This window comes from Castor canadensis, chromosome 16, assembly GCF_047511655.1.
Source record: "Castor canadensis chromosome 16, mCasCan1.hap1v2, whole genome shotgun sequence".
Classification (NCBI taxonomy): domain Eukaryota; kingdom Metazoa; phylum Chordata; class Mammalia; order Rodentia; family Castoridae; genus Castor; species Castor canadensis.
The window spans coordinates 3,077,666-3,089,894 of NC_133401.1; positions in this window are offsets into that span (position 1 = coordinate 3,077,666).

Below are 12,229 nucleotides of genomic sequence, written 5' to 3' on the forward strand. Positions count from 1 at the left end.
CCTTAAATTTCTCATTACTTTAGCTCAGTAATCCATGTCTGCGATTTCACAACAGCTGTAACCAGAGGTAACCACAAAGATTTATGCCCAGGGATATTCATCATCGTATTATTTATAATGGTGAAAAATTGCAACTAACCTAATGTCCATCCGTCAGGGATTGGTTAAGTAGACTATCATGCAGTCATTAGGACCTAGAAAACACCTCGACGAGGTTGAAAAATGATTCCTGCATTCCCACAAATTTCTACCACTGCCTCCACTGAAATACAGAAGGAAGTTTGGGTGTGAGCTTTACCTATTCCATTTTCTACAAATAGGATGGTGTGTTAGTTACTTTGGTAGAGCTGTGACCAAAATGCTTGAGCAAACAACTTATTTTGGCTCAGGGTTTCTGAGAAATCAGTCCATAGATTTTGGCTTCCATTAATTCTGAGCCCATGGTGAGGCAGAGCATCATGGCGGCAGGAGTGTGTTGGAGGAGAAGAGGTTCATCTCATGGTGTCCAGGAAGCTGGTTTCTCTCCTTTTATTCCATCCGGGATCTTTCTCCCTTAGTTAGTCCTGTATGGAAAGGCCTTTAGTCACACCTGGAGGCGTGCATTGCTAGGTGCCTCTCAGTCCTATCAAGTTACAACCAAGATTACCTGTTACAGGTGCAATGTGTCTGTAGCCCCTGTCGGGACTCTTGTTCCGAGTACCTCTTTCATGCCAGGCCTGAGGACTATGGGGCCAAGAGCATAAAGACGGTGTGTGCCCAGGTAAGGGAGCTTTCTCTGTTCAGCCTGGCAGGGTGTGTTCTGAAATTGAGTCAGGCTCCCAGCAAGAAGAATAGACGAGAGGGGGGAGGCACTGGGACAGCTGTGTGTAAAGCATAGCATCTGTCAGGCTGGAGAAACAGGGGGGACAGAAACCTTAGATGTGAGAGAGAGAAAGTGAATGGCTGAATCAGGGTGTTCAGTGAAAAAAGGCATAAAGACTGTAGGTGCTACCTTTCTTACCATTCAAAAATTTCAGGTGAAGTATCTAAGGTCCTGAATTCAAACCCCAGTACTGCCGAGAAAGAGAGAGAGAGATTTCAGTATTCTGTGCCATCCTGATATCTGAAAGGGACAAAGACCCCCCCACCCCAAGCAGAGTTTCCTTGCAGGGTTCACCACAGGCATCGGTTTGGGGAGATTAAGCAGGTAAATGGAGTGTGGTGAGCCTGGGTGACAATGGCTCCTTAGAGAAAAGAGGTGTGCATGTGAGATTAATGTTTTCCGATCACTGAGTCTATCAGGGTCTTCCCCTGTCCAGATTCTCCCTCCTTGGTCACCTTCCCTTCCCACCTTGCTGCAGAGGAAGGCTGGGAGCTCACTGCACACAATTCAGAAATCCTCAAGCCCTGCAGATGCTGGCCTTGACTTTGAGCCAGAATATAAAATTAAATAATTAGCTCAGCTGGTTATTTGGACAGAGCTAAAAAAAAATTGCTAGTGTTTGCCAAGGATGGGGTTACAACCTCACCAAGGATGAGGAGGACAGAGGTACAGCCCTAGCAACAATGCTGTACCGAGGCCAGCAGACAGCAACGGGGCAGGCGCTCATCCCATCTGCCTTGGGCAGACACAGCAAGCAGGAAGGTTCTGGAATTGCTCCAAGGAGACTGCAAAGGCCTGAGGTCCTTCCTTGGAGGCTGACACTCACAGCAAGTGCACCATTTTTACTCAGAGGTGTCCTGTGTTTGGGTGGCTCAGGGGAGGGGTCAGAAGGAAGGTGATGGAGGTGACGTCCCAAGTCACAAGCAAGTCCCCCTTGGCCCGAGCACAGAATGGCCTGCATGCAGAGAAATGTAGGGATGGTTTGGAAGTCACCCAGCATGTCACCTGGGGTAGACAGCTACCATCAAGTGAGCTGGGCTGAGTGTCTGCTGAGACCACGGACAGGTGCAAATCCTACCTCCTTTCCCCTTCTATCTCAAGCTTGGGGATAGGCTGGTGGCAGCAGGACAAGTGCTCAGGGCACCTCCTCCACTGTGAAACTGTGTCCCCACATCAACCTGCAGCAGTGAGGCAGGAAGGGAGCTGGACGAACAAGTCTGTCCCAGGTTCTTGCCCTGACCAGCGTGGGAGGTGGAGGCTGGGTCCCTGCGTAGGAAGCAGGGACAGTGCAGAAGTTCCAAAACGTGGTTCTTAGGGATGAGTGGCTACCCCGAGACCCAGCAGAAATGAGGGTTCACAGACATAGTCTTGCTTTGGGATGAGGACACGACACGCGCCCCTCCTGGTGTCATCAAGGACAGGGACCTGCTTGTCCACACGTTTCGGGGGTTATCTGTTCTCAGTCAGCAAGGGTTCTGCCTTGAGGTTTCCTCCTGGTGAATGGTCAGCCCTGCCTCACTTTCTGTGTATATAATTCCTCACTTATCTCTCAGAAGTGACAAGATGTCATCCTTTTGGGTGGCTTTGAAGTCTGTCACTGGGCACATTTTCGGTACCCATTTGTGTGTCCCTGGATGCTTAGGTAGATTGCACATCTTGGCCTGTCCTGGCGTGCAGATGTTTCTTTGGAATTCAGATTTCATGTCCTTTGGATATATACTCGGAAGTGATCACACAGTAGCTCTATGTTTGTGCTTTTTGTGGGGGGGGTGCTGGGGAAGCTTCTTAGTGTTTTGTTTTGTTTTTTGAAAGTCTCAGCTGGGCATGGTAGTGATTCCTGTAATCCCAGTACTTGGGGAAGCTGTGGCGAGAGAATTACCAGTTCTGGGTGAGGCAGGGCTACACACCCAGTCCCTGTGTCAAAAAAGAAATGTTTCAGCTGGGTGCTGGTGGTTCACACCTGTCATCCTAGCTACTCAGGAGGCAGAGATCAGGAGGATCACGGTTCAAAGCCCGCCCTGGGCAAATAGTTCGTGAGACCCTATCTCAAAAACCCATCACAAAATTTTGATAGGGCTGGTGGAGTGGTTCAGAGTGTAGACCCTGAGTTCAAACCCCAGTGCCACCAAAAAAACCAAAAACAAGAGTTTGTCGAACACTGAAAAAAGATGCTTTCAGCACTGGACCCTCTGAAGGACAGAAGGACAGATCACTGCTCTGACCTCTCTCTGTCCTGAGATTGGAACCTGCCACCTCCTTCACCTGTGTTTGCTGTGTGGCTTGATTTCACCGCTTTCCAGAAAGTTGTTGGGTTTTTTTCTTTTCAAATTTATTTTATTTTATTTGTTTAATTTACAGATACAATCTCACTGTGTAGCCCAGGCTGGCCTGGAACTCACAATCCACCTGCCTCAGTTTCCCTCCATAAAATTTTATTTTTAAAATGTTGTTTATTTTATGCTACTGGGGCTTAAACTCAGGGCCTACACCTTGAGCCACTCTACCAGCCCTTTTTTGTGATGCTTTTTTTTTGAGATAGGGTCTTGAGAACTATTTCCCCAGGCTGGCCTTGAACCATGATCCTCCTGATCTCTGAGTAGCTGGGGTTACAGGCGTCAGCCACTGGTGCCCAGCTACACAATTTTTTCATCCCCACAGGTCTTCCACGTTTCTTGTTAAATTTATTTCTGAACGTTCTAGGGTTGGGAATGTTCGGTATCATTTTACCTTTTTCATTTACTTTTATGAACTGTTTGTGTCTAATAAAGTAGACAGTGGTTATTTGATATTTTATTATGTAATAGGCCTGTTATTCAGTTCCCTCATTCCTTCCAGTAGCTTCCTAGTTGATTCTGTTGGGCTTTGCAAGCAGGTAATCATATCATTAGCAAAATGAAATTTATTCCCTCTTTTGCAGATTCTCTTCTTTTGAAACTTCTTATTTATTTATTGTTGTGCTGGGTGGGGGTACATTGTGACATTTACAGAAGTTCTTGCAATATATCATAGTTGAATTCCCCCTCCATCACTCTCCTTTTTCCCTTCTTCCCCTGTTCTTAGAACAGTTTCAGCAGGTCTCATTTTACCACTTTCATACACGAGTGCATAATATTCCACCATATTCACCCTCCTCACCCTTTCCTTATATCCTCCCCCTCCCACTGGTGCCAACCCCTTCCCAGACAGGACCTGTTCCGCCCTCCTGTTCTCCGATTTTGTGAAAGAAAAAAAAATTGCATTTTGCTTCTTTTAAAATTTCTTTGTGTGCATGTATGTGTGTGACAGACTTTCCAACTCTTTTAATGCTCTAAAATAATGAAATAACAGTGAAATTAGCAAAGCATGATGTTTCCTGCCTGTTATCCCAGAGTCTGAGGCAGGAAGATTTCAAGTTCGAGGCCCACCCTGGCTACCTACGAGACCTCGTCTTAAAAAAAACAAGGACTGGTGGTGTGACTCAGTGGTAGAGCTCTTTCCTAATATGTGCAAGGCCAAAAGAAAAAAATGCAGTTATCTCTTCCTTACAGGATTGATAAATTCTCAAGTCTCAGCATCTTTATAGAACCACTTCTCTGACAACAATCCTATTTTTTAAGAATCTTTGGTTGATTTGGGTTTTTTTTTTTTACAGTTTCTTCTCTGAATATTACCAGCATTATAAATTTTCCATTTTTAGCTCAGCTGTTCAGCGTCGTCTCTGAGAAGTTCATATTTGTGATTATAGCTTTATTCTCCATCCTATTTTGGTCCCAATTTTTCCTTGATTAGATTTCTTGGTTTTGAATATTTCATTCGTCATTTTAGGGAACCCAGTCTCATTTATTTAGCAATTCTGCTGACTGCATATTTATGCTTGTGATTTCTGTTAATTCCTTCCTTTTGCTTTCCTACAGGGTTTTTATTATTATTATTATTTTGGCTGAAATGTTGAGTTTCCATGGACAAAGTAATTGCTTTGATTTTTGTCTTGCTTAATAAGAAGGACAGCTGAGATTGTTATTGCAATAATAAGGATTGCTTTGGCCTCGGACCATAAGCTTTTTTTCCTGTTGCTGCCTCGTTGTTTTGGAAACAGTCTAAATTTGTAATGTGGTCTTTGACTGACTGACAGAGGAATGTGTTTATTAAATTGCAAGTAGTTTCTCATTTAAAATTATGCTGTTTAGATATAGTTTGTTTGCATTGCAATCAGATAATAGAGCCATTAAGATGTTTTAAAGAATTTATTCAGGTATTTTAGAGGTCTAATATAATTATGGTTGTAACCATTCCATGGAGACAAGAAAAAAAAAAGCTAGTATTATCTTTGCAGAATTTGATATATGACTATTAAATCAACTTGACCAATAGACTTCTCTGATTTCTGTAGATTAAGTGAGCTAAGAATAAAATAGGGTACCGAACCAGAAAAATACCACTGTAACTTACTGCTAATATAGAGCCTACTTTCCCCTTTTCTCTGTGGTTCTCATTATTCTTGATGACAGTCACAATAATTACCACAGGTAGCACATAGGAGGTGTTCATGCCACGCTGGTGACTGAGCCATGGGTGGTGCCTGTCTTTATTTGTTATGGGGACACTGTGAGAATTGTCCCCAGTTTACAGAAGAAGCTGACCATCACGGGCACCAGTTAAGGATGATTTAGGTTATGGTGGAACAGAGAAAAACGTAACAAGCTAAATGAAGATGGAAGTTTATTACACTCCCCTGTCGGCCCAGAGCTGATGTTGTGGTGACTTCAAGTGTCCCCAAGTGCCTGGACTTCCCCTCTGTATCTTGTTGTCTTCTCACAAAGATCCAAACTTAGATCTGGCCCAAATCAGAATCAGCACAGGGGACACAAATAGAGAACCTGACCCTGAAGGAGGCCCAAATCACCCCAACCTTCCCCAAATCAGTGGTGGCCCTTGAAACTAGGAGTGGCTTCCAGGTGTGGAGGCTGGAAGGCCCACAGGACTTCACATGTGTGTCCTGCTGAGGCCTCCCTCCTCCTCCTCCTGTGGTGTGACCATCCCGGTCCTGGCCTCTTCCTTGGAACAGCAGGAGATGCATCCTCTTGCCTTTCTGTCCTCCTCCAAGGCCCCATCTCTGCCCTGGTGCTGATGACCACACTCAGACACGTAGCAGAATCTCTTTGGAGAGCTGTGTGAGCTCAGGGGAGGACATATATCCTGGAGTATGTTGTAGGGAGCTACCCTTTTGAACTTGTGCTATTACCTCTTTGAGATGGGGCAGAAAAAAGCCCATGTTAATGAGATAGTAGAAGTGAGAAGATGGGAGAAACACACACAGACACACAGACACACATTTCAATATACTAGGCTGGCACTGAGATAAAACCAGCCAAGAAAACCTTGAAAAGAGAGATCTTTCATTTTTCTATGTTGAGGATGGGATCCATCACTGAACTTACATAGTAAGGCTGTTGTTTTAAGGTAATTTTGTCTTTCCTTTTTGAGATAGGAGGAGTGGCTCACGTGGTGAAGTGCCTATCTAGCAAGTGTGAGGACCTGAGTGCAAATCCCCAGTACTGCCAAAAAAAAATAAAATAAACCAAACAAACCACACTCATAGAATTTGGGTTTATCTCATCAATTTTCTGGTTGTGGAGTTTCAGGTCTACTTCCTTTCTTTTTCACTCTGCTTTATTTTGTAATGTGTGGGTTCCATTACACTCACTCACGAGGACAGAGTTTCAATTCGGGGTTCCAGTGTTCATCCGTAAAGATTTTTCCATTCATTGGGATTTCCTCTTTATTCAGGAATAACTTAATCTTAGTGCTATAACAAATAGGAATGACAATGACAGGGGACAAGGCAGCAGCCGTTGCTGTTGACAAGTGGGTTGAGCCTCGTTATTTGGCAATACGTTTTATGGTGTTGATTTAGCCATAGAACACGGACCTGAATTTTTAACATTTTATATTTTGTTGAGATTGCCTTTGTGTTAGTCTTTGGGAAGGTTTAAGAATAATTTTAAAGTAACTATTTCCTGCTTATTGGGGGCATAATTTTGTTTTTGTGTGTATATGTATGCTTCTGTGTGAAAAAGATTAGATTTAGGTACACGTTAGGAAATATCTAGGAACACACAGATTAAATTTCTCAGTGACTGTTTTTACTCTCTCGAACCTTAGTGCAATAGTAAAACAACTAAAATAATAATTACCCATAAAAATACAGCGGTTAGGAGATAAAGGAACAGTTTTCACAGATGTGAATTTCGGAGACAGAACACCACGCAGGACCACATGAGTCAGGAAGACCAAGGAGACCAAAGTCTCGGTGCCAGCAGAGGGGACAACAGTGAAAATCAAATTAATTTTCCCCACAGGACCCGGGAAGGGCTGCGACTAGCAGGCGACATTTGCTGAGGTGCACATCTGTCCCAAGCAGTCAGATGTCACCCCCCATGCCTTTTCCAATCTTCCTGTCTTCCATGTGTGGCCACAAAACTACCCCATTCCCATCTGTGCAGGATGGGGTGCTTTATTGACTGTAGAATGGAGGGGTTCCAGATGTTGGGGGAGGAGGAGATGGAAGTGACAGCCAAAGTGCTAAACAGAAAACAAAAAGGATAAGCAACTCCAAATCCAGGGCAGTCACACCCACACCTTATCCCACATCCTGTTCCCAGAGTGCCCAAAACTTGGGATGATCCACTTCCAGAGGAGAGAGCAAGGGATCCATTATGATACAAGCCAAATGGCCACAAATAAACAGGCTTACAAAGCCTGCAAATGGGAGGCTGTACGACAGAGAGAACAGCAACAAAATGACAGTCTGATTGTGCACAGTGGCGGTCCACTGTGGGGAACTGGTGTGGGCACGTGGAGCTTTCAGTCAGTTTAATGTCTTCCTCCTAAATGCAAATGGACAGCAAGAAATCACAGTACGTGAAAGAAAGATTCTCAAATAAGAAGGGCACAGATGAAGGCAAAGAGGTCGCCAAAATAAAAGTAAATAGGAAAAATGCAGATGGAGAGATGGCAGGTGGAAGAGAGAAAGGAATGAGTAAAGGGGTTTCTTCTCTGTGGAATATAGACCCAATACAAACACAGCAATATAATAAAAAACAGGTCACACTGACGGGAGGTCACATATGAGAGAGAAGGGTAAAAGGAGGAAGTTAAGAAGGTGAATATGGTTGATATACTTCCTATACAAGAATGAATATAGAATTTTTAATCCTGTTGAAATTACCATAAGAAGGGGACTAAGATAGAAAGGAGAAAAATAGAGTAGATGAACCAATTCAGGTTATAATACATATATACATGGAAATGTCACAAGAAAATCCCTGTGTAGCTGTCTTAAACAAACAAACATGTCTTTTTTCAAAAACAGAACAGGAAGGTAAAACAGGTCCTGTCTGGGGGTTGGCACCAGTGGGAGGGGGAGGATATAAGGAAAGGGTGTGGGAGGGTGAATCTGGTGGAATATTATGCACTCATGTATGAAAATGGAAAAATGAGACCTGCTGAAACTATTCCAGGAATGGGGGGGATAAAGGAGAATGATGAATTTGACTATAATATATTGTAAGAACTTTTGTGAATGTCACAATGTACCCTCAGTACAGCAATAATAAAATAATGGAACAAAGGAGAACTGAGAAATGGGTTAGATTCATCCAAGAACTCCTACACTTGGCCATTAGGAAAAACTTGTCAAGAAATCATCAAAGATTTTAAAACTGAGTGCCAGAATTGGATTTCAAGAGTACCCTACAGTTCCATGTGGTAAAGTCTTGGTTCCCCAGAATGGTGCTGTTGGGAGGTGGTGGAACCTTTAAGAGGTGGGGCCTTGTGAGAGGATCTTAGGTCATTGGGCGCATGGCCTAGAAGGAGCTGGTGAGACACAGGCAGGAGCTGAGCAGCTCTGCTGGCCATGATGAGTCACCACCAGCCCAAAGCAATGGAGCCACTCAATCAAAACTGTGAGCCAAGCCGGGCACTGGTGGCCCACGCCTGTCATCCTAGCTACTCAGGAGGCAGAGATCAGGAGGACCATGGTTCATGGTTCAAAATCAGCCCAGGGAAATAGTTCAAGAGATCCTATCTCAAAAAACCCTTCACAAAAGAGGGCTATTGGAGTGGTTCAAGTGATAGAGCACCTGCCTAGCAAGCATGAGATGCTTTGTTCAAACCCTAGTGCTGCCAAAAAAAAAAAAAAAGAAAGAACTAAGAGCCTGGAAAACTCTCCTTTATGGAAATCAGGAGGAAGGCAGAGGAAGGATAACACAGAGCCCTGTTTTTTTAAGCTATACACATTTGATACGCTAGTAAAAATAGAAAATATTTGAAATACTTGACAACATATGTTTCTAGACATATTTATAGCCAACTCTGTTGTGTTAACAACCACCCTTCTAAAGACGCAGGATTAACTAATAAAAAGATACACAAAATTCAGTGGGGATAGCATGGTCATTTTAAAAATGGCAATGGGACCAGGTACAGTGGTTCACGCCTATAATCCCAGCTACTCAGGAAGCAGAGATAGGAGGATCCCTGTTTAATCAAAAGCAATTGCCTGCACAAAACAGTTACTGAAACCATGTCTCAAAGGGCAGCCTGTCTCAGAATACACACCTTTGATCCCAGTGTATTGGGAGAAGAAAGTAGGAGGATCACAGTCCTAGGCTGGTCCCAAGCAAAAAAACATAAGACCCTATCTGAAAAATAACCACAGCAAAAAGGGATGGTGGCATGGCTCAAGTGGTAGAGTGCCTGCTAAGCAAGTGCAAGGTCCTGAGTTCAAACCCCAAGGCCACCAGAAAATTTGGTGATGACTGCAATGTGTATATATGTGTCAAAATGAACCTTGACCTCTGAGATGATTAATCTGTGACTGGGCCAATGAAATGCCCAGATATCTGGTCATACCTTATCCTGCATGTATGGTAAAATTCTGTCTGGATGTCATTAACTTTTAAATTAATGGACTGGGTAAAACAGATGCCCTTGTTTATGTGGGTGGGCCTCATCCAAGTAGTTGAAGGCCTGGATAGCACAAAAAAATGGTGGCCCTCCCACAGGAAAGAAAACATTCCTCTGGCCACCCGCCTTGAGCTGGGACACCAGCCTTTCCCTGCCTTCAGACTTCAGCGAGACACTGGCTCTTCTTGGGTCTCAAGCCTGCTGGTTTCCATACTGGAGCTCATACCATCCACTCTCCAGTGTCTGAGGCTTGGGATACAGACAAACTACATCGGACCCCTGAGGTCTCCAGGCTGCTGACCATGGAGTGTGGGTCTCTCATGTCTGATCAAGTGAGCCAGCGCCTCACAGTACACCTGTGTGTGCACCTGCGCAGGTGTGTCTCTGTCTGATCTGCAATTCTGTATCCTTCTGTCTCTATCTGCCTCAGTCTATCTATCACCTATCTATCTATCACCTATCATCTATCTATCTATCTATCACCTATCTATTTATCATCTATCTATCTATCTATCTATCATCTATCTATCTATCTATCTATCACCTATCACCTATCATCTATCTATCTATCTATCACCTATCTACCTATCTATCATCTATCTTTCTATCACCTATCTATCATCTATCTATCTATCACCTATCTATTTATCTATCTACCCATGTTTTCGTCTCTGTTTGTCTATGTATCTGTTTATCTATCTACCTGTTAACCTATCAGTCATCTATTTATCTATTTTACATTCATCTATGTCTATCTATCTATTTATCATCTACCTATCTATCTATCTGTCTGTCTGTCTGTCTATCACCTGTCTATCCATCCATCTATCTGGTTGGCTAGGTTTCTCGAGATAACCTTGGTTAATATAAATCATTCTTTGCACAATACACAAACATTAATTCAAGATGGATCCTTGAGCTAAATATGATAACTAAAATGATTCATGAAGATAAAATTCATAAAATAATTATGTTTTCTAGAAGAACACATAGAAGACCTTAATTATCTTTGCATAGGCAAACATTTTTCACAAGGTCAAAATCTACTAACTACAAAAGAAAAAATTAATATAATGGACTTAATTATCCTTCGTCATTAAAAGACATCAAGGAATGAAGGAAGAAGCAAGTGTCAGACAGACATTTTGATTACAAATATCCATGAGGAAACCCAAATCCAGAGTATAAAAAAGCTTCTGTAAGTCAATTGAAAACAGTCGTGTAATCAGATCTGGTCCAGAAACTGTAAATAAATAAATAAATAATACATAAAAATAATTATATATATAATTCATAATTTATTATATATAGAGAGAGACAGACAGACACACACACACATTCCCCCACCCCAAAATGAGTGTTCATGTCCACTGCAAGCTATGTAGCTGAAAGTTTAGATTTTTTTTTATTGGTTTTGATTTTGAGGCTTCAGGGCAAGTCAACGGTGTTCACAGCGAGGCCCTGACTCCCTTCAGTTCTTTGAAGGCTGAGAAAGGCAAGAAAGCTGCTGAGGAAAAGCCAGAAGCCAGCAGAGGTTGGTTCTCGAAGTTTAAACACAGGAGCCAACTTCATAACCTAAGTCCCTGACCAAGATGCTGCAGCTAAGCCCCGTGACGAAAGGGCTGTACTGCCCGGGGATGGCCGTGGTTGATACGTCTGCCTTCTGCTTGAAGAAGCTGCCACCTGGGACGTGGGTAGCTGGAGAGACATCAGTTGCTTCCAAGCTTCAGGGGACCCAGTGGTAAAACTTGAGTAGTTAATAGATTGGCTTTTCCAGGTGGACCCTACTCTTGGCCAAGATGCTGAGATTATTGAAATGGCAAGGACACAGGCAAAATGTCACCTGAACCTCATTGATCAAGCCCGGGCAGACTTTGAGAGGACGGATTCCAGTTTTGAGAGTTCTAGAAGTGGGCAGCAGGCAATCAGAGACATCTTTCATGAAAGGAAGAGCCGACAGAGGCAACAGATGTCCTGTCACCTTGTTTGAAGAAATTGTCACCACATCGCCACCTTCAGCACCCACTGCACTGGCCAGTCAGTGGCCATGGACCCTCAGGTAGGACCCTGCAACAGCAAAGAGATTGCAACTCACTGAAGACATGGTATTCTTAGCATTTCTAGCAAGAATGTGCTTTTTTAACTAAGGCGTGTTCATTTTTGAGCCACAGTACGATTGCAAACTTAATTGACTACAAGATGGTGTCATGATAACTTATTTTTTGGTGGTACTGGGGTTTGAACTCAGGACCTCATGCTTGCTAGGCAGGCACTCTACCACTTGAGGCACTCTGCCAGTCTCTGGTTTGGTTTTTGAGATAGGGTCTCACTAACTTTTGCCTGGGCTGGCCTTAGACTCTAGTCTTCCTACCTTCACCCCCTGTGTAGCTGGGATTAAAAGTGTGAACCACCATGCTTGGC